The sequence below is a fragment of the Canis lupus genome, chromosome 31, assembly GCF_003254725.2.
Source record: "Canis lupus dingo isolate Sandy chromosome 31, ASM325472v2, whole genome shotgun sequence".
Classification (NCBI taxonomy): domain Eukaryota; kingdom Metazoa; phylum Chordata; class Mammalia; order Carnivora; family Canidae; genus Canis; species Canis lupus.
Window position 1 is genome coordinate 22,427,248 of NC_064273.1, and position 23,994 is coordinate 22,451,241.

The 23,994-nt window shown below is 35.8% G+C and overlaps 1 protein-coding gene, 1 long non-coding RNA gene and 1 other non-coding gene across 4 annotated transcripts in view; 1 reads left to right on the forward strand and 2 right to left on the reverse strand.

The window, feature by feature from the left end:
• The window catches only part of LOC112661805 (uncharacterized), a 414,903-nt gene that overhangs the window by 340,401 nt on the left and 50,508 nt on the right, over positions 1–23,994 (forward strand). The window lies entirely within an intron of this gene.
• CYYR1 (cysteine and tyrosine rich 1) overlaps positions 1–23,994 on the reverse strand; it is a 106,808-nt gene that overhangs the window by 73,066 nt on the left and 9,748 nt on the right. The window lies entirely within an intron of this gene.
• On the reverse strand, positions 13,751–13,857 carry LOC112661941 (U6 spliceosomal RNA). The gene has a single exon (XR_003138099.1). It is a non-coding gene; the product is annotated as a U6 spliceosomal RNA (small nuclear RNA).

Consider the following 23,994-nt stretch of genomic DNA (forward strand, 5'->3'; position numbering starts at 1 on the left):
GATTTTAGCATCTACCTACTGCAGAAGGGATAAAGACTGGGACTTGAGAGAACAAATAAACACTTGAGGAAATAACAGAATTCAATTTCTACTATGTATTTTTCACAATGTTCAGGACACATCGCAAGTTATTAGATACATAATCAAGAGGAAAGGCAATTGAAGAAACTGATCCTGAGGTGATCAAGATGCCAGAATTAGAGAACAAGAATTTTAATTTAGCTATTATAAGCATGCTCAAGGATATAAAGGAAAATATATTTGTGATGAGTGGGTAAACAAAAAATCTCAACAGAGAAATAGTAACTATAAAATAGTAACTATAACTAGTAACTATAGTTACTATAGTAACTATAAAACAAAAAATCTCAACAGAGAAATAGTAACTATAAAAACAGAGAACAAGAATTTTAATTTAGCCATTATAAGCATGCTCAAGGATATAAAGGAAAATATATTTGTGATGAGTGGGTAAACAAAAAATCTCAACAGAGAAATAGTAACTATAAAATAGTAACTATAAAATAGTCGAATGGAAATTCTAGAAATGAAAAATACAGTATCTAAAACAAAATGTCATTGGATAAGCTTAACACCATGTTGGAAATAAAAGAAGAGTCAGTGACTTGATCATGCAATCAAAATTATACAATATGGAGAAAAGGAGGGAAAAATGATAGAAAAAAATACAGTCTCAGTTATTAGTGGGACTTATCAAAAAAGCAAATACATACGGAGCTGTAGAAGATGAGGACAGAACTGGGCAAACCCAACATTTGAAGAAAGAATGGAGAAAAGTGTCCAAGATTTCACAGATTTTAAAAAGTGCAGAGAACCCTATGTGATATACGTAGAAAAAAAAAAAAAAAACATGGAAAAGTGACAGTTAAACTAATTAAAACAAAAGATAAAAAGAATCTTAAACATTTCCAGAGAAAAAAGAGACATTACGTATACAGGACAGAAATACAAGTTTCCAATGACTTCTCAGCAGAAACACTGAAGGCCAAAGTATAGTAGAATGGCTTCTTTAAAGTATCAAATGAACACAACAAATTGCTAACCCAGCATTCTACATGGAGCAAAAATAACTTTCAGAAATAAAGGTGAAATGGAGGCATTTTCAGATGCATAAAACCAAAGATAATTCTCCAGCAGACTTTCCCTTTAAGAAAAGATAAAGAAAGCTCTTCAAATCCACGGGAAATGATTCCAGATAAAAACTCAGATCCTAATTTTAAAAATATATGTATGGGGGTGCCTGGGTGGTTCAGCTGGTTAAGCATCTAACTCTTGATTTCAGCTCTGGTCATGATCTCAGGGTCATGAGATCAAGCCTTGTATCAGGTACTGTGCTGGGCATAGTGCCTGCTTCAGATTCATTCTCTCTCTCTCTCTCTCTCTCCCTCTGCCCCTTCATGCCCTGCTCTCTCTCTCTCAATCTTTCTCAAAAAAGAAAAAGGAAAATTCATGACTATTTAAAGTGAAAATCATAGCAAGTATAGCTTATGTATTAAACGTGAAAACTACAGCATAAATTACAGAGACTAAAAAGACCTAGAAGATTGCACTAAAACAAAACAAAACAAAACAAAAAAATTGCAAAGGAATTAAATTTTATAACAACATTAACTTTCAGTAGATTGAAAAATTAAATGTTTTTTGTAATCTGCAGAGCATCACTAAGTAACAATACAAAGAGGTAAGCAAAAAAGCCAAAGAGATAATTAAAATAGAATTCTTTTTTTTAAAGATTATTTATTTATTTATTCATGAGAGACAGAGAGAGAGACAGAGAGAGAGGCAGAGAGACACAGGCAGAGGGAGAAGCAGGCTCCATGCAGGGAGCCTGACGTGGGACTCGATCCCAGGTCTCCAGGATCAGGCCCTGGTCTGAAGGTGGCGCTAAACCGCTGAGCCACTGGGGCTGCCCTTAAAATAGAATTCTAAAAGCAATTTCAATGAACTCAAAAATAATAGGAAAGAAGGAATAGAGGAACACAAAACAAATGGGACAAACAGATAACAAATAGTAAGTAGAGAGACCCAAATGTAATCACGTCAACAGTTCCATTAATTAGAAATTAAGTACTCCAATGAAAAGACAGGAATTGTCAGAATAGCTTAAAAAGCATGAAGTATATGTTGTCTACCTGGAAGATACTTTAAATACAAAAATTCAGTTAGATGTACCCTAAATTCTAAGATTCACTTAAAAGCAGGGAAGAAAATATATATTTTGAAATGCTAAAAGGTCAATTCATCAGGAAGACTTAATAATCAGAAATGCATTTGCACTTACAAACAAAAAGCTTCAAATGAGGCAAAAACCAGCAGTTAAAGGGAGGAATAGACAAATTCACAATTATGGTTAGGATTTTAATAACCATTATCAGCAATTAATAGAACCACAACAGCAAAAAGTCATAAAGGATACAGAGCACCTGAACAGCACTATCAACTACCTTGAATAATTGGCATTTATGGAACGTGATACCTAACAAGCATGGAATACACCTTCTTCTCAAGCACAAATGGACCGTTCACCAAAATAGGCCATATTCTGGGCCAAACTCAAATCTTAATAAACTTCACAATTTGAAATATTCCAGAGAATGCTCTCCAACCCAAACAGAACTAAGTTATAAATCAATAATAAAAGCATATTAAGAAAACCTCCAAGTATCTGGAATTCAAGAAACACACTTCTATGTAACTGATGAGCCAAGAAGGAGGAGGAGGAGGAGGAGGAGGAGGAGGGGGAGGAGACAAGGAAGAAGAAGAAGAGATAAAGGAAAGTAGAATAGATTTTCATGCCAGTGATTATGAAAGCTCATATCATTTATGGGATGTAACTATACAATGCTTAGAGGAAAACTGACATCTTTAAAATGGTTTTATGAGAAGAAGCAAACTTTAACATCAATGATCTATGCTTCCGACGACTTAAGAAGCTAGGGAAAAAACAACAGTGCAACATAAAATAAATAGGAAAAGATAACTAAGACTAGAAATCAATGAGTTAGAAAACAACATTGAATGTCAACAAAGCCCAAAGTTAAAAGCCCAAGGCATGAAGGGCTACACGAACTCTGGGCAAGGAGACTTTAAGTCCTCTCCAACCGAGAGGACATGACTGAGATTCAGGCCACTGTTCCTCATGTCCCTGGACCATGCTGCCCCAGAAGAAGGAGCTGCCTTCTGCACTTCCTGCTGGCTCAGTTCCCCAACCAAAGCCTTTCTGCGGGGTCTCTACCAGGATCTAAGCCCACGAGGGCTGGGACTGTGTGGCTCTCAGGACCTGGCAGATGTGGCTGCTCAATAAATATGTGGAAAGATCACCCCTGCAAATCTGTCTTCAAGAATTTTTTTTTCTTTGAAAATGTCAGTAACATTGAAAAACTCCTAGATGAGCTAGACTGATTTCATTTTTTTATTTTTATTTTTTAAATATTTTATTTATTTATTCATGAGACACACACACACACACACAGAGAGAGAGAGAGAGAGAGAGGCACAGGCCGCAGGAGAAGCAGGACCCATGGAGGGAGCCCAACGTGGGACTCGATCCTGGGTCTCCTGGATCATGCCCTGAGCTGAAGGCGGCGCTAAACCACTGAGCCATTGGGGCTGCCCTAGACTGTTTTCAAAAAAGAAAGAGAACAAGAATACAAATTAGCAATACAAATTAGCAATACTTAGAATAAAAGAAGGTTTTTCACTAAAAATCCTACAGATATTAAAGGATAAGAAGGGAATATTATGAATTTAATAAAATTAAATTTGAAGACTTGGGTGAAATGAATTTTTTAAAATATATAAGTGAAAATAGAAAATTTAAATAGTCCCATAATTATTAAAAATTAAAATTAAAGTCATCATTAAAAACATTCCCCAAAATAGAACTCCAGATTCAGAGGTCTTCACTGATGAATTCCATGTAGCCTTTAAAGAAGAAATAAAGCAATCTCACACAAATTCTTTCAGAAAATAAAGATGGAAAGAACATGTCCTCAGCTGTTTAAGTGACTAGGATAACCCTGAGCACAAAACTAGACATTCAAGGGAATGAAATTACAGTCCAATTTCCCTCACGAGTATAGATGCAAAAACGTGTAACGAAATCTTTACCAGATTAAAGTCGGAAATGCATACAAAGGATTAAAAAAAATTGTAACTAAGTAGAGATTCTCCCAGGAAAATAAGGGTGGTTTAAAATTTGAAAATCAGTATCATTACAAGAAAACTGAACATACAATCATTTCAATAGATGCAAGAAGTATTTGATGAAATTCAACCCACAATCATTAGGAACAGAAGAGTTTCTTCAATCTGACAGAGATGAATGAAAAGAATTTCAGATGTCATATTTAATGGATGCTTCACTCTAAGTACTGGAAGAAGGCAAAGATGTAATAATTTCTATTTGATATTTCCTGGGCAATAAGGTAAGAAAAAATAGGTATATATAGATCATAAAGGAAGAAGCAGAACTTCTCTGTTTGCATATGATAATCTTTTAGATAAAAAATTCTAACTACTGGGGTGCCTGGGTGGCTCAGTCAGTTAAGCATCTGCCTTTGGCCCAGGTCATGATCCCAGGTTCCTGGAATCAAGCCCCATGTGGGGCTTTCTGCTCAACGGGGAGCCTACTTCTCTCTCTCCTTCTGTCCTGTGCTCCCCCCCACTCATGCTCTCTCTAATAAATAAATAAAATAATAAAATCTTAAAAAAAGAGAAAAAGATAAAATCTTACTGTACAAAGTAATTACTAGAGGTATTAAGTGAATTTAATGACATAGACAGGATTTATATACATACACTAATTATAGTTTTATTTTCTACCGGCAAACAGAAAACAAATTTAAAAACAATTCTATGTATTTGAGTGTTAAGAAAAAAGTTACTACTTAGGAATATATTTACAAAGGCAAGGACTGAATCATGCTTACCTGTATTTCCACAGTGATTAGCAGGGTTCTTGGCAAATAATATTTTAAAAAATTATAATATAGAAATAATATATTCAATAAAATAAAATTTAATATTTACTAAATATTTGCTGTAGCAGACATTTAAGTTAATGTCTTAAAATATTAGAGATTGTCTTCCCCCTCATCTAACTGCTATGGAATAAGAGTACCAGATCTCAAAGAACAGCATCCTCATGTCAGGGTCTACACTCTCTTCCTTCCCCACTTGGAAGGAACTGAACTGAACTTTTTTTTGCCTTCCAAAAAACTGCTGAACTGAACTGCTTTTGCCTTCCAGCCTAAGTGTGTGTACTAAAGTTGTACTTATGACCCCTGCTCATATACCATTGGCTGTAAGCTAGGCCCATGGTCACACATAGCTGCCAGGAAGGCTAGGAGAAGTAGTCTTTATCCTGGACAGATATGGAGAGATTGGCTATCAGAAGACTATCAGAAGACAATTAGTGGTTTCTGGCACACCAGTCCTAACTTGGGAGATACAGTCAACAATGATTTTAATGACAATATTTTATTGTTCTTTCAGCTAAAACATTTTGAAATCATCAATGCATTTAGAATTCATTTCTAGTAACTCACTCCCTAGAACAAAGAGAAAATTCTATTCAGCTGCTATATTTATTTAACTGAGTTACGTGCAAATTATCACTTTTAATCATCAACATCCTAAAGTATGGACTTATGAGACCAACTGGTAAATGGAGAACACTTTGAAAACTAAAAGCCAACACTGACCAGGATTTATGAATTACAGGTTAAAACAGAAATCACTGAATAAGATTTATGTCTGATCAAATTATAGATTTTAGCATACTGACTCATAAATCAGTCCCTTGAATCCCAAGGGCAATAAAAGGATTTATAAATCAAAACTTATTTAGGATTTATTAGCTGAATGTCTATCATAAGAATGCAATGTTTATAAATCTCTCTTGACTTACAAAACTAAATTTATAAGCTCTTTGTAGTCAGGGTCCTTCTCTAATGACACTTCTGATGGGTATATATTGTGATGTATGCTGGCAATACTTAGGAGACATTGATTAATGACAGTATCAGAAGGAAAGATAATTTTATTAAAATTGCTTAACATTTAAATAAATTTTGACGGTTAGCTTTATAATTAAAACGCAGCATCTATTTATACATTTTTAATATTATAGATAGGAGTTTAAATATTCAAAGAATAAAATAAATTATAATTTGAATACAAAATGACATGAAAAGAATAATTTAGCTAAATGGCAAAGCCATTTCAGAACAAGTTAGATGTTTCAGAAAAACATTTATTTTTTTTTATTTTTTATTTTTTTAAATTTCTTTTTTATTTATTTATTTATGATAGTCACACACACACAGAGAGAGAGAGAGGCAGAGACACAGGCAGAGAGAGAAGCAGGCTCCATGCACCGGGAGCCCGACGTGGGATTCGATCCCGGATCTCCAGGATCACGCTCTGGGCCAAAGGCAGGCGCCAAACCGCTGTGCCACCCAGGGATCCCCAGAAAAACATTTAAAACAAAAGTTCTGGGACGCCTGGGTGGCTCAGCGGTTGAGTGCCTGCCTTTGGCCCAAGGCGTGATCCTGGAGCCCTGGGATCGAGTCCCACATCGGGTTCCTTGCATGGAGCCTGCTTCTCCCTCTGCCTGTGTCTCTCTCTCTCTCTCTCTCTCTCTCTCTGTGTGTGTCTCTCATGAGCAAATAAATAAAATCTTAAAAAAAAAAATAAAACAAAAGTTCTGTACTATAAATCCTAGTCTGTGTTTAATTCCTAATTCGGCAAATAATTCTATGTTAAAATTATATATTTTATTACAGATATAAGATATTTGTACTATTTCCAAATATTTTACTTTTAAAGTTCTGTTTCCTCATTTATCATATCCTGTTTGGGGTTTCCAAATTTGCCTTCTACCTGGTAAAATGATATTCAAGGTAGTCACATAGGTGGAGCACCTTAGAGAAGTGGTTAAGGCTCTAAGTCTTAATATCTCTCAGGTCATGATCTTCTGATCTTTGGGGTCTTGAGACTGAGCCCCACGGCAGTACACTCAGCTCAGAGTCTGCTTGTCCCTCTTCCTCTATGTTTCCCTGTACTTGTGCTCTCTCTTGCTCTCTCTCTCCAATAAATAAAGAAACTATTTTTTAAAATTACAATAAAAAATTCACATAGCTGCCTTCTTCACTTGGTTTTATTTCTCTGCTTGAATATCACATCCTTTGGGCCCCTTATCTGTTTATCCCCAACTATCTAGTGTAAAGTATCACCCACATCACTCTCTGTCATGCTGATTGATTGATTCATAGAAAGATATCAAGAAGCAAATGGAAGTCTAATTCCAAGATAGCAAAGTTAATGAATGATATAGCACAAGTGAACAGTTACATGGTGAAGTTTCTACCTTCTGGTTAACTCGATATTCCTAATGAAGTTAAAGATGGTTTACCTTATTCACTTTTCAATAATGGAAGTTTAAACAGATAATATCAAGTAATTTACATAAGTGCAGGCATTAGGTGTTTTCTTAGGTGTGACATGGCCCTTGCTACTCTCAGATATTAGAGATTTCTAAAACAGAAAACAAAACAAACCAGCAAGAAATTGTAACTATTAAAACAACATGCAAGTTCAGTAAATATATTAAGAAAATTGTGATCTACTTAGTTCTTAACTTCAGGAAAAGGATATTTTTTCTATGGGCTTTAGTTCTCTTGATTTTTCTTAAAATGTAGTTTTAAAAATATAATACAACATTTTTGAAATAAAATAAAAAATAAAAAAATCACTTTAAGAAATCACTTCCTGGGGTGCCTGGGTGGCTCAGTCAGTTGAGCATCAGACTCTAGGTCTTTTGGCTCAGGTCATGACCTCAGAGTTCTGGGATCAGCCTGAGTCAGGCTCTGTGCTCAGTGGGGAGTCTGCTTGAAGTTCTCTCTCTCCTTCTGCACCCTCAGCACCCCCCTAAAATAAATAAATAAATAAATAAATAAATAAATAAATAAATACCTAAAAAATACCACTTCATATTATTGAACAGGTCTGGTTAAATATATTCCCCCCTCTATCCCAAAGTCCAATAATTGTATTGATAATAATAATAATAATAATAATAATAATAATACAATAGCAACTGATGTTTCTGCTATAACATGACATGAATTCCTGGGGGAAAAACCAATTTCTACAATACCATGAATTAAAAATTAAAAATAATAGGACTTATGGGAAAAACGGAGTACAGACAGACTAGTTAATCAAAACCAGTAGTAGGTCAGTGTTTTCTAGAGTCTGAAGCTTGCAAAATTTTGAAGATCCGTTTAAAGAAAAGACATTTGATTAACTGCCTGACACAACTCAGCAGAATAAATTCCTATCCTATATGTTTTACTACATTTTCTGTCTGATAATTCTTTGAGTTCCTCTTCACATGACAACAATTTTGCAATATATTTTCCTACACAAAGAGAAAGATAATTCAGTCTTTCCTCTAGCATAACGAAAGGGGCTGTTTGATCATTTGGGGGAGCCATTCTTATGTAGGAATAACTATCAATAGCTTAATTATATATGGAAGTGACTATGAACCACATAAATATATATACTAACCTTAGACAAAATATAGCCCCAATTCCACTTATCCCCAGCTGGATCCCTAAAATGGTGCAGCCATTCCAAATCCCCTGGGGGAGAAGTAATTGAAATGAAAAGAGATTGTAGTCTTCAAAGAAACAGTCAGAATATCTTACTTTGCCGTTGTTACAAAAATGTACTCTCTTAGATGAAATGAAGGGGCCCATAGAATAAAAGGATAGCTTCATTAATGCCAAATGGATTCTACTGAGTTTAGAGTGGCAACAATAATGGATGCTCAGGAAATAAGTTGCCCAGCTCAGGGACGAAGTTCACTGTGGCCTAAGGCTGCCTCAGAGGATATTAAAAAGGCACAAAAATAATCAGGAGGAAATGCCAGCTTCCCAGCACTGAAACAATGCAGATGGAAGTGCTATCTGCCAGAAGTCAAGAGCTGAGCAAGGCTGAGGGTACATTTTTCTGGTAGGGAGCCCCATGTACAAGCACTCATTTTTATGTTCCTTAAAACTGAGCAAGAAAGGGTCCGGCCTGTGCAACAATTAAACTAAGGGCTTTTATCCTTTCCTGGTGAAGATTGTATTTATATTCCTACCTTTTTGATTCTCTTTGCCAAGGAAAAATGTTTCAACCAACACAGCTTCCCTATTATACTAATACCATTCCCTGCTTGGCCCATTATCTGTGAGATAACTTAGAATAATGGAGAAGAATAGATGGTAGCTAAAAATTACTGAGCACTAGCTGTTGTTCTCAGTGATTCATAAATTAATACTAATTTATTCTTCGTAGCCACCCATGAGACAGATTCTAATGTGATCACCATTTTACAACCCTACTTTTGGTGTAGGTAAATGCTTTGCAAATATGATGGTTGTGGACTTACCAAGAAGTCATGGGTCGCCCCCTTCTATTCAGTTACTTTGATCAAACATAAATAAATTTTTGTAGCCCTTTATTTTCACTCCTCCTGAATACATTTACCATAGTAATTTGAAATCAGTCTTTATGTAAGTTTATAGAAAGGTAAAGAAGCTATAGTTCATTATATGATAGTTTGATTCTATTTCTTAATTTGATAATTAAACAGGATAATAGGGAGTCCAAAATGAAATGTGTTTTGGTATAGTTAATTTAGACCAGGGTAGCCCAAAGGCTATTCATTGCTCAATAAAAATATAGATTTCTGGCTTCATTTTGGACCTACTGAACCCGAATTTCTTGATTAGGTCCTGGGGAAATGTATTTTTAGCAAGCACTCTTAGGTGATTCTCATGCATACTGAAGTCTAGGAACCTTTGATTTAAACTAATGTAAACACTGTGAAACTTCTACTTTCCTATGAAGAGACATAATTAATGTCTGGTATTTACAACTGTAAGACATTTAAAAGCTTGGATGTGATATAAGAAACAAAATAAATATATTTTAGATTCCTGTATGCTAGTATATAGGCTTAAAAGTATTATTTGAAATGATGCAGTACAGCAAAAAAAAAAAAAAAAAAAAAAAAGCCCTACAAAGTTTTGCAGATCTTTAAATCATACCATCGATTAATTGAAACACCTGGAGGTTAGTCTTCCTAATAGCATAATTTGAAAAGCAGAACAGATTTTGCTGGCTTTGGAGAAATCATTTCAGGATAAGCTCTTTTCCCTCATGAACTACTTTCTGCACCAAGAAAGGAATGAATTTTGGGATATTGCAGTTCTTTGTGAAATCGCCTTTCTCACAAATATTTAGATTAGAAGAAAAAAAGATCATTCTTCTAAATAGTTTAATGGATTTTTTTAAATGTATGCACCTAGTTAGGAAAGTCTGCCAGTGATTAGATTCTTGGTTTTAATATTATATTCTTTTCTCTTCCAAAATTCTCTCCCACATTTCATGAAATAATATATTTCTCTTAATAAACTTAAGTTGAGGGACGCCTAGTTGGCTCAGCGGTCAAGTGTCTGCCTTTAACTCAGGTTGTGATCTGGGAGTCCCAGGATCGAGTCCCACGTGGAGCTCTCTGCATGGAGCCTGCTTCTCCCTCTGCCTGTTTCTCTGCCTCTCTCTGTGTCTCTCATGAAAAAATAAATGAAAATCTTTCAAAAAATAAACCTAAGTTGAAATTAACTATTTTAGTCATTTTTATGACAAAAGTTAAATATCAACACTCTTAATTTTCTGTTGCTTGTGTCTTTGTCTTCATTCTGTGTCACTTTCAGGACACACTCTCCATCCAGTACGTTAATATTTCTACCATCACTGCAACGGGTTTTTGGTGCACTACAAAAAAGCATGTGTAGGCTATCTCCTTAAATATCTCATTTCCCAGTTGAGGTATTTACATATAAAAATGCCACGATTGTCAAGTTTTAGATTGGTTTAGAAGGAAAATAAATCTAAGCTTCCATGGTATTATCTGCAATTCACTGACATGACTCATAATTAAAAATAAAGAAGAAAAAGAATGGGAAAATGCAAGTAATTTCATTTAACCCTCTATGTAAATCAACATGCACACATTCTCCTGTTGTAAGATATATTTCAACAAATAAAATTAGCTTTTTATTTGCTCTTTATAGACACCAAATGTCAAAATTTTGAATTTCTCCTTTTAATTGCTTCATCTTCTTGATTGACAGTTTTCTTCTTATTCAATATCACTTTTTATCTCTGGTAACATTTTCTGCTCTGGACTTTGTCTTATATTAACATAGCTACTCTAGCTTTCTTTTTGGTTAATGTTTGCATGGTGTATTTTTTTCCTATCCCTTTACTATTTTTTTTCTTTTCATGGCTTGATAGCTCATTTTTTTCCTCCCTCCCCAGCTTTATTAAGGTATAATTAATTTAAAATTTTGTATATATAGAGTATACGACTTGATTATTCATTGCACGCATACATTGTAAAATAATCATGACAATCAAGGTAGTTAGCATACTCATCACCTCACAGTTACCTATTTTCCCCCATTGTGTGTTAAGAAAAATTTAATATCTCTGCTCTTAGCAAATTTCAATTACACAATGTAGTACAGCTAACTATAGTCGCATTGTTTTACTTTAAATCTCCAGAACTTATTCATCTTACGTAACTAAAACTTTGTACCTCTTAACCAACATCTCCCCATTTTTCCCTCCTCCCACCCTTTTAACCTATTTATATCCTTGTAGTTGAAGTGAGTATCATGTGGATAGGAAAAATTTCTGTCGGTTAAGAACAATCCATTCTCTGTCCTTTAGTTGATGAGTCTTGACCGCTAATATAATCATTAATATGTTTGGTCTGTCATTTATTATTTACTTTCTGTTTGATTTCTTTGTGTTTCATTCCCCTCATCATTCCCCTTCCCTGCCTGCCTTTAGCTACATTGTACTGTAGGTTTTTCAGGATTTTTTTTTTTTTGTGGTTGTGTATTTGTTTTTTATTTTTCTTTTTAGTGAATGCTCTAAGGATCACAGAACACATACATCTCATCATTACAGAGAATCACTTTTATACCATCTTAGAGATCTCTTTACTTTTTCTTCTTTATGGAGGTATGTATCACATCAACCTCAACTGAAAACACTAACATAATTTATATGTTTCTACACCCAACAGTCTAACATATTTTAAAGAACTCAAAGGGGGAAAGGGGGCTATTATATTTACACAAATATATGCCAATTTTGTACTCTTCTTTCCTTCCTGATATTACAGATCTCTTTTTGGCATCATTTGCCTTCTTTCTGAAAAATTTCTTTAGCAATCCTTTAGATCAATAGATCAAGCCTGCTTGCTAAATATTTTCTTAGTTTTTTTTTTTTTTTTTTGGTTTGAGAATGTCTTTTTTTCCACTGTTATTCCTGAAGGATATTCTTGCTGGTTATAGAAGTCTGGACTACCCATTCTTTTCTTTCACCACAAAAACAATGTGCCACGCCTCTGTCCAGTTTCTGATGACAAATGTGGGCTCATTCAAGTCATAGCTTTTCAGTGGGTGATCTGTTGCTTATTTTTAGCTGCTTCCAAGATGTTTTTCTTTCGTTCCCAGTAGTTGATTATGATGTGTCTGGGTATGGAAATCTTTAAGTCGATCCTTTGGGGAGTTTATTGAACTTCTTGCATTTAGTTTCTCTCTGCCAAACTTGTGAAGTTTTAAGTGGTTTCTCCTCTCTTATGGGTCTTGGTGACATCAAAGCTAGACTTTTCCCTGAGGCTTACTCCTTCTTTCTTTCCTTCCTTCCTTCCTTCCTTCCTTCCTCTTTTTTCTCTTTCTTTTTTCTTTCTTTCTTTTTCTTTCTTTCTTTCTTTCTTTCTTTCTTTCTTTCTTTCTTTCTTTCTTCCTTCCTTCCTTCCTTCCTTCCTTCCTTCCTTTCTTTCTTTCTTTCTTTCTTTCTTTCTTTCTTTCTTTTCTTCTTTTCTTCTCTTCAATATTTTTTTCTCTGTTGTTCAGACTGAATAATCTCTATTGCTGTGTCCCCAAGTTCATTCATTCTTTATGTCTATTCTGCTATTGAGCCCATCCAGTGAATGTTTTTTAAACCTTAGTTACTATATTTCTCCTTCTGAAATTTCAGTTCTTCATATTTTGTTTTGGTCTTTTCACTAATTTCAAGTGGTGTCTGCCTTTACTTTTGAGGTCATTTTTCCTAATAGCTGCTTTAGAAGCACTGTCAGTTAATTCTAACATCTCTGTTGCTTGATGATTGTGTTTGCCTTTGAGTTGAGATACCTTGTTTTTTTTTGTATGCTGGGTGATTTTGAATTGTATCCTGGGCTTTGAGTATTATGTTATGAGGTTTTTGAGTTTTGTTTAAGTGGATGGGGAATTTTGAAATTTTTGTTTTAGCAGGCAATCAACCAGGTTCAATTTAGACCACAAGCTCCAGTCAGACCGGTGGTTGTGGTTTTAATGTCAGTTCCATTTTCAGAGCCTTTGCAATCAGGTTTGGAGCTGAGCCATGTGTGTACCACCCAACTGCCAATCTGGGAACTAGATAGCTGCCTATCCTGTATTCACTTCTCGAGTTCTTTGTATACTCTTTAGTGTCGGGCCATGCATATGCAACTTGAGATGAGCCCAGGAAGTCACAAAGAACCTTATAGGTCACCATCTTGAGCTCTTCTATCATGAAGATCACACTAGTTATTCTTTCTTTCTCTTTCTCTCCCTCTCTCTTTCTCTTTTCCATTCTTTATATGTAATGCTTCATGAATTTGCATGTCATCCTTGTTCAGAGGCCATGCTAATCTTCTCTGTATCATTCCAATTTCTGCATTTGTGCTGCCAAAGTGAGCACCAAGATCTCACTAATACTTTCTGGTTCCTTGGAATAACACTTTTCATTCTTTGTTCAGAAAAATGGACTTTATTTACTTTGTTTTTTGCATACTTCAAAAATGGGCTCATATCCGGAGTTAAACAATAACAAGGAGGATAAAGACAGAAAAAAGCAACAGTGAGGATTCACCCCATCCTGGCATTATATCATTCTGATCAGAAAAGAAGATTCCTCACTCAGAATTTTAGGCTTCTGACATTGTCACTGCCACTGCTATAGCAACCAAAAGATCACTTGAGAGCTATCCAAGAGAACAGAGAAAAGAAAAAATATCTGGAGTATTTTCCCCACTGTCTTCCAGGATGAAGAGACCTTGTTTACTTAGCTAGAGCTAGAGAGATTCTCCTATATCTCTCTGTGTCCATATCCCGAAGCCTACTTATGTGTTCTGGGCTATGTGAAGTCCAGAGTAGAGTAAACAGAGGGCGAAAAAATGGATAAGCTCTTGGCTAGTTAGGCAGTACTTTGAATTTTGGTCTTTTCCCCAATATGCTTGCTACTGTTTATTTTCTGTATACCTGAAATAGCTGCCTCGAGCAATCCACTCGATTCTATAGCTGCATTCAGTAGGAGGTAGAGAGTGGAGCATGCTTTCTCTGTCTTATCCAGAACTGGAGCCAATCCTCGCAATGAAAGGTAATGAGACAAAAACGATTTTACCACAAACACTGAACAAAATATACAGCATGTACAATAAACTGGCTGTTTAAAGCCAACAAACTGAGTGAAAAGAAATTTATTTTAGAATTGATAGACCTCAGCTGATTCTTGCTATGATCAATGACTTTTTATTCAGCATGCCATCTGCCATTTTTTTGCTACCACTGAAAATATTTTCAATCTGGCGATTGTTGCAAAATGTAGGTTATGTATAATATCATCAGAGGCAAATCATTGCCTTTTTTATTCTTATAAGCACTGACTTACACTGAGAAAACTGCTGATTAAGACAGTTTTTAAAAGACCTAATCAGGGCATTTCTAAATTTTTACGTGCAATGGCACACTCGAGTCTATAGAATACTGTGATCACTCTGTTGAAATGGCCAGTGGTTAGAAAGTGGTTTTGTGCATTAATTACTGACATATCATCAATGGAGATGAACCAGCCTTATGTACAATATGTATTTCCACAAAATTGAGAATCAAATACATTTTGAAAGGGGAACTCATTGGAGTTCTATAACGAATTGTTTAGTAAATGGAATCATTGCCTCTTTGATATTTGTTCTTACACGTGTAATTTTTTAAAAATAAATCCAGTTTATATAGTTTTACTTAGACTTGTTTATCTCATTTTTGAATTGGCTTCTCTAATCCATAGGTCAGCCTAGGGCAACATGGCAGATTTGTCTATTTAATGTCCATGACTTTCTGGGCTGTATTATGCTTTTAGCAATTGTTGGGCAGCAGAACACAGTACTTAATTAGCTGCTTCTGCAGTTATTAGACTGCAGTCACATTTGATTAAAAAGATCATTTCTTTTACTCAAGGCTGAAGGTACTCTCCTGAAGAGAGAAGCCCATGTTTTGGCCAGAGGACCAGGGAGGATCTTGCACCCAAAGTGTCACTTGCTCTTTAGGTCCATCATGGATTTCTGAATAACCTTGGAGAAGTCACTTTGCTCCCCATCTGTTTCCTCTTTTCTAGAACTCCAGACATTTCCAAAACCCAGTGTTTTCATTAGTGCCAAGGAAAATGTGCAGCGCTCTTGTAAATGCTTTTATGAACAAATATATTCTTTAGCCAAATTTTGAGAAGTGGGCAGGTTGTTACTACTATTCCCTTTTTACAACTGATGAATTGAGGGCTCAGTGGTATTAGAAGATAAAGTTGACACAGCATAAAAGAAAAACTCAAATGTACTTTTTGTGAATCCAAACACTCTCGGTCTTTCCTCTATGATTTCCTATCACTAAGACTACTATTAGTTAATAATAGAATCACAAAGAATTGGGTTTTTTTTTCTTTAATTCTACCTGGCAAAGGGCAAAGAAGTCTATTTACTTAATGTAAGGGTGGGTACTGCTTGAGATTGCAATCACCAAGTGGAGTTTTCACCATTTACTGGATAAATTTAAATTCAAGTACTTCGGTGAGTGTAACACTTTAGAGGTTGATCTTATATTATTCCTGGTGTCTGACAGAAAAAAAATGTATCAGTGCTGTGCAGGTGGTTATTTGCAACCCGAGACAGCACTTACTTTTTGCAAAATGCAGTAAAGGAGATAGGGTTCTGCTCACCTTTTTAACAGCATGAATTCATACAGAGTATGTTTAAGGTAATTTGTCCTGATTTTCTCTATTTTTGGCAGATTTGTGCAGCAGTATGAAAAAGCACTCTTCCTGTTACCTGTAAGAGATTTCTTCTTCCTCTTTCCTTAAAAGTGAATATTGAAACTCCAAATTCCTTTTGTCTCTGAGTTACTATGGGTTAAATAGTTAAGGCTTTCAACCGTGGCACTTTCAGATGGAATCCTATTACACTTTATGAGGTTATTATTGTCCTCTGAAATTTTCATTAGTTATGGGTGTGTTCATCCTAACATTTTGTAGTTGGGAGATAGCTGAAAGACACTGTTCTGGCCGGTAGCTGTCCCCCAATCCCCCAGAATTCTCCCAATATAGTGCAATAAAAATCACTGTGTGTGCATAATTCTTCTTTCCTCAATTTTATCAACAAAATGTTTTATTTCCAAAAATTATGCAAGTGAATACAGCTGCACAGGAGGCCGTTCCCTTAATAATCATAGGCTGGCAGATCACACAGCATCACTGAAGGAGCATGTTCACTGCAGAAATGTGACAAGAGGTTAAATCATTATAATCAAATCGGTCTTTGAAGTCGAATTCCTCTGATCTGATTATAATTTATCCTAAACAGGGTGACTGGAAAGTGATGACTGGCTACATCGAGACCACGACATAAGTAATACCTGATTCATACTCCATGAAAAGAGATTTCTCTGAAATCAACATTTTCCAATTATGATTTGATTTGTGTAAGCAAATATTTATCCAGGTGATACAAATTTAGGTAGAACCCACAAAAGCTCAGGTTTTTCATGAGTAAATGGAGGATTGACCTGCCCTGAATTAATCCATTATGGATCAGACGGTTGGTTCTGCCCTATGCCTTCAATGCCAAATTGTTACACTGGCTTCTTGTCCTCTCAGGGTATGGGAGGGTGGCTGGGCAAATAATTTAGAAGCTTGAATAAAGTGATAAATAATAACAGAGTCGAGAAAGAATAATGTTATGGCAGCATAAGGGAGGGAATTTAATCCAGATATTGAAAGTAAAATAAGAGGACGCCTGGGTGGCTCAGTGGTTGGGTGTCTGCCTTTGGCTTAGGGTGTGATCTCAGAGTGCTGGGATCAAGTCCCGCATCGGGCTCCCTGCATGGAGCCTGCTTCTCCTCCCTCTGCCTACATCTCTGCCTCTCTGTCTGTGTCTCGTGAATAAACAAAATTTAAAAAGTAAATAAAAACAATAATAAATGTAAAAAAAGGGCTTCCCCCCAAATATGATGATTAGGTCTTCATAAGGCCTGACAGCAATGAATAGTTTCTATTCATCCCTTTTAAAATCTTCAGATCAGGAGCCAGTGGGGAGAGGCAGAAAGAGGTCAAGCACACAGTTTTAAGTGCCAGCTCATTACATGGTAGCTGTATAAAATTAGACAAATTACTTAGCTCTGAGCCCTAACTTCCTCATCTGTACAGACAGGAATAATAATACCTTGGTCATGACGGCTATTCTGAAGATTGATAAACTAATATATTTTTAAGCATGTGGAACAGAGAACATTAAATAAACGGTAATTCCTTTCATTCTGATAATACTTGTCACCACCAAGCACAGTCTCTCTTACAATACCAAACTTGGGTTTCTATCTAATTAAGATAACCCGTGAAACCTGGGATATATGATGAGATTGAGTCGGTTTGGCTTGGCACAATTCGAGTAAATAAAGACGGATCGGCATATAAATTGCTTTCTGATGACAACACATTCCATTCAGAATGAACTGAAATATCACGAATCCTGTCTTTTTAGATGATATAAAACACAAAAAGCACATAGAAGAAAATAAAGGCATTTACTGTCACCACCACAGGAGGTATATTCAGGCTGATTAGTGAAGAACAGATCAATTTTCACAGAGGCGCAGAAATTTTGAAGGGATAGAAAATACTTTAAGAGAGGCTGAAATACATGTAGAACGCTTTTCAAAAGGCTGATTAAATATAGAAAGGGAAGGAATCACAGTGTCTTTCCAAATTTCCCTGAGGCTCCACGGTTGGCTTGCTGTTCTCTTTCATACACCTCTCTTCTACACCTTTTTCAACAGACACCTCTAGGCTTTGTACTCTCAAATCTATATGTGAGTGCTCCAGGCTTCCCACCGAGTTCAGATTAGTACATTTCACCAGTTGAAGGCCCACTGAATCTAGCCTATAGGCTATAAAGCCTATTACCACTGCTCCACCGCTCCTCCGCCACTCAACAAAATTAAAAATGGAATTAATTCCCCTTTCTGTACCTTCTTGAATATTTCCTATTAGTTCCCAGCACATCATCCACCCCAATCATCCAAAGTGGAAGCTCCAGAATTAAATTTGGGCTTGTTCCTTTCTTTTAGCCCCAATCTTAGCCCCACATTCCATCTCTCCTACCATTTCATCCTGTAGAATAGGACACTGTCACATAGCAACCAGCCTCCTCTACCCAGGTGTGCTCTGAGGATGGGCCACATAGCCATCCACTGGGAGTTTGTTAAAATTGCAGAATTTCAGGTCCCACCCCACACTTACTGAACCAGAATGTGAATGTTAACAAGATGCTGTGATACTTATAATAAGGAATATGCATTTGGTCTTCATTTTATTTCTGGCACAGAGTTCCTAAAATCCTTAAACTTTCCTAAAGGTGTCTTTTGTTACATTGATGAGGTGACTTTCAAAAAACACTTGAGGATAGGGGCTGGTTGCCAGGGGAATCAATCATGTGATTAGAAGTTTAGAACTTTCGGTACCACCCAACAACCTCTGGGGAGAGGGGTGGAGCTGGAGATTGAGTTCAATCATCCCTATGCAATGAAGCTCCCATAAAACCCCAAAAGGACAGTTTGGAGAGCTCCCAGGTTGGAGAACATGCAGAGATTTGGGAGAGTGGAGTGCTAGGGGGGAAAAGGAAGCTCTGAGTCCTTTCCCCCTGCCTTGCCCTATGCATCTCTTCTATCTGGCTGTTCCTGAGTTATATCTTTTTATAATAAAATAAGTAAAATGTATCTCTGTTCTGTGAGCCACTCCAGCAAATTAATCAAACCAAGGAAGAGGTCTTGGAACCTCCAGTCTATACCTTGGTCAGAAGCACAGGTAACAACCTGAACTTGCCATTGATGGCTGAAGTGGAAAGGGGTCTTAGAGGACTAAGGCTTTAACCTATGGGATCTGATGGTGTTTCCACATAGGGTCAGAATTCAGATAATCGCTTAGTAGTGTTGGAAAACCCACACAATGGAGTTGATCTCAGAATCATAGGTATCCAGATAATTCCATTACAACCATCATCAGATTTCCATTGCTTCCTTCTTTTTTAATGAAATATTTTCAAATATATAAGAATGACAGATAATAATATAAAACACCCACATACTCCCCACCCAGACTCACTTCATATTAATAATGTATATTTGCTTCAGTTTTTATTTTTTTTAGTAATAACATGCTAGAGTTGAAGGCCTCCTCCCTGTTCTTCTCCCTAGGTGACCAACTTGTCCCAGCTTGCCAAGGACCGTTCCCATTGTGGTAGTGAAAATCCTGCATTCTACAAAAACCCTCAGTCCTGGGGAACCATAAAATTCATGTATACCCTTCTCTGCCTCAGATAATTACACATTTACCACATACCCATGTGGTTTAGAGTAATGCACAGAATTATCTTATATGTTTAACTTTACATGAATTGCACGTTTTGCACGTTCTGTTTCTGTTAGCTCTTTCTCACACAGCATTACTAGTTTTGAGATTTACTATAATAAGACATTAACATGCACCAATTTATTGTAATAGCTGTATCCCATTCCATTGTATGAATATATTCTATGTATCCATTTTCTTCTGATGGAAATTTAGGTTGCTTCCAATGTTTTGCTAATTTAACATATTTGCCAATAATACAAATATCACCCTTTGCAGATTTGGGGATTTTGTAGGGAAAATATGTGTCAGAGGAATTGCTCAATCCCGAAGTATGTCCATCTTCATCTTGACTGCACATGGTCAAACTGCTCCCCAAGTGTTGATAATAGTTTATGTTCTTCCACCAGCAGTATGAGTTCCCTTCACCTTGGATCACATGGCTCAGTACTATCTGACATACGAGCACTGCCAGCCTGACAGGTGGGAGATGGTATTTCAGTTCCCTGCTTTAGCTAGCCAGGTGGAGCATCTTCCATATGTTTATTGCCCTTCCACTTTTCTGCTCTATTACCTTTTTTGTATACACACATTACCCATTTCCCTATTGAGCATTCTGGATATTAATCTTTTGTGAGTCATATGAATTGCAAGTATCTTCTCTAAGTGAGCGATTTACCTTATGCTTTGTCTATGGAATCGTTGCCTTATAGTTTAAAGCAATTTTTTAATGGACGTGTAAGTCATATGCCATAAAACTCGCCATTTAAAAGCATATAGTTCATGGGGGTGAGGGTGGATGAAATTGATACAGGGGATTAAGAGGTAAAAATTTCCACTGATAAAATAAGTGAAGTCATGGAGATGAAAATCCTTCTTTAAAAAGTATATAGTTCATTGATTTTTAGTTTTAGTAATTTTATTTGTGCTTTTATCTTTTATTTTAGAAATCTTTCCTATCCTGATACCATAATGTCATTCTCTCCCTTTATAAAAAGCTGGGAGTGTTTGCTTCTTGTTTATGTAATTAATCCAATAGGAATAGACTTTTGGGTGTGGTGTGATGGAGTGATCTCGTTTAATGTTTACCCATATGGATAGCTAATGCACCATCTATTAAATAATCCATCCACCTCCACTGGTTTGTAATGCCATCTGTTATCTATCAAATTCCCATATATACATGAGTCAATTTCTAAGTTCTGTATTCTATTGGTTTATCTGTAAACCAATATCACACAATTTATTTTCTATAACTATAATAAATCTTGATGTCTCCAAGGCATGTCTCCTCACTTTCTTCATTTTCATATCTGTGTTTTTTTTCCGTACACTCTTTACTTCCCACATAAACATTAGGCTCAGTCTGTCAAAGTCAACAAAAAAACAGTCCTGTGGGTTTGATTAGAATTCCGCGGAATTTACATAAAGTTCAGGAAGAACTGACATATCCCAGAATTGACATCCTTACCGTATTCCCATCTAGAGTTTGATTGATCTCTTAATTTCTGCAGGTGTCTCTTTCATCCCTTGAAATTTTTTATATATTTATATTACTCCATAAATGCCATACATATATTATTACAGGATTTCTTACTAGGTATCTTATAGTTTTGGATGTTGTAAATGAGATTTGTGTGCACACATACAGATTACATTGTCTGAACCTTGCTGATATAGAGGAATGCACTGATTTTCGTAGACTGAGCTTATCTTATATACTGCAATCCTGGTGAATTCTCATTCATTTTTATAGTCTGAGAAGTACAGGCAATCATATATTTAATAATAATAATAATAACTTAGCTCCTTCTTTTCTAATTCTTATCACTTCTTTTTAACTTACCATGTTTGTTACACTGACCAGAACAGTAGGATACTGAATAGGAGTGCTAGAGGCTAAATTGCCTCATAGTTGCCTTTATTTTGTTTTTTAAAGATTTTATTTATCTGAGAGAGAGAGAGAGACAGAGAGAGCATGAGGGAGGTGAAGGACAGAGGGAGAAGGAGACTCCCCGTTGAGCAGGAAACCTGATGTGGAGCTCAATCTCAGGACCCCGGGATCATGACCCAAGCTGAAGGCAGATGCTTAACTGACTGAGCCACTCAGGCACCCCATCATAGTTGCCTTTAAAGGGAAAGGTTATAATATTGTGCCACTAAGTCTGGTGTTTGAAGTACGAGTGGTTTGTTTTTTGTTTTTTTGTGAGGTTTTTTGAGATATTTATAAGGTTAAGAGGTTTTCCTCTATATTCCTAGATTGCTAAATGTTTTCTTTTAACTCTAAGTAAACAATGACTTTTTTATCAATTGATTTTCTTCTCAAGGTTAATCTTAAATTATTCTCCTTCAAGACGCTTCCTAGAACCCTAAAGTTGGACTAAAACCTCCTCCTCCCTAATTCCACTGCATTCTGTGCTTTTCCCAGTAGAATAAACTATCTCTTATATGTCTATGCTCCCCAGTAGCATATACACCATCCAAGGGCAAAAACCATGTTTGACTCAAGGCTATATCCCCCTGAACCTGGTGTAGAACACAGAATATCTCTACATATTTATAGATATAAATGCCTGAGAACATGTTCTAGAAGCTTCATCTGCTTCTTCCTAAAACCAAATTACGTTTCTGACATTTAAGCTTAATTTACAAAGGCAAATTATGATGAAATAGAATATAAATTTGAGAGGAGTTTTAGATTTCTAGATATTTATATTTGTTCTTAATAAAATAACCCATAAAATATAAATGGCTTCTGAGAAAAACTGACTTAATTCTTGAAAGTAATTTATAACTACATTTGAAATCAAATTCATATTTGTTTTAAAATATTATTTCTTTGTGTCATGGTTAAGGATAAGACCCCCTAAAAACTTCTATTTGCTCAGTAAGCACCTTTCAGAGTTGTTTTTTTTTAATATCTCAGTACTAAGAATATTTTAATTTAATTAATTTAAATGATGTTTTTTACCAATACCAAAGGCCTTTCAAAATGCATTATGCTGCAGTCTCCCGTGTTTTATTCAGAATGAGCAGCTACTTAATGAGCATACAACTTCAAATGCCATTTGAAAATATGAAACCTTTATCTTTTAACTTGGTTTTGCTTCCATGCATAACATCGCTCTAAAATCACAGTGGTGATATTTATTAGCTGTCCTTACAAAACCGTGAGCAATACATCTTTCACATTTCATTGAGAAGAAAAGAAACTTAATCCCACCAGGATCTCCATTATTAGTTCTTCCTCTTGAATTTTTTTCCCCCTGGGGATTTTGCATTGGCCGGATGGTGCTCTGAAATCCCTAGATGGAGCTGCATTTTGCAGAGGCAAACTGGAAGAGCAGAAATCTATTTTTGAGTAAAAAGATTAAATCTTATATCTTGTTATCTGGCTCAGTAAATCCAACCTGGGCATTACTGGGTTCATATTCAATATTGGGCAATTCTTTTTTTCCTCACATAGCAGTTTCCCTTCATTTCCAGTAAAGTCCTGTTTTTACTTTGTTCCGTTACCAACAGTAATTAACTACTCAATTACTCCCTCTATCCCCTTGAATTCTTCCAATTCTAAAGAGTACTCTACAACTACATCTTTATGCTGGGTTCTCTCTCTCTCTCTCTCTCTCTCTCTCTCTCGGGAATTGCCAATTAAGCTTCATCTGCAGCAAAAATTGAAATATCCCTTTCCATATTCCTCACAGATGTTTATTTTTCATGAGGAAGGGTGACTGAAAGAAATGTTTGAGAATCCATTTGATGAGAAATTGTTTACTTCTTCAATTGGCCCAATCCTCACTTTCAAGCATAGTGAAGCTTTTTAATCTGCAGGTAGTTACCCTTGAGATGAAAATGTCAAAAATGGAGAAATAATTCCAAGATCATATATCCTGTCATAAGTTGTTCTAAATAGTACAACATGTAGTGTTTATTCCAAATCCTTCTCTATTGCATAAAGAAAATAATGTCCATTTGGCACCTTCTCACCTGTGTCCCTTGTCACAGTGGTGTATAGGAACGTGTCATTTCTATATAAAACCATTTCTACATCATATTTCCAGAAAAATAATGAATTATTTTGTTTCAGTTTTGTTAGGCATGGCCAATAAAGGTATGTAATCTACCAATAAAAGCATGTGAAAGCCAGGACCAATGTTTGTCTTCTCTACT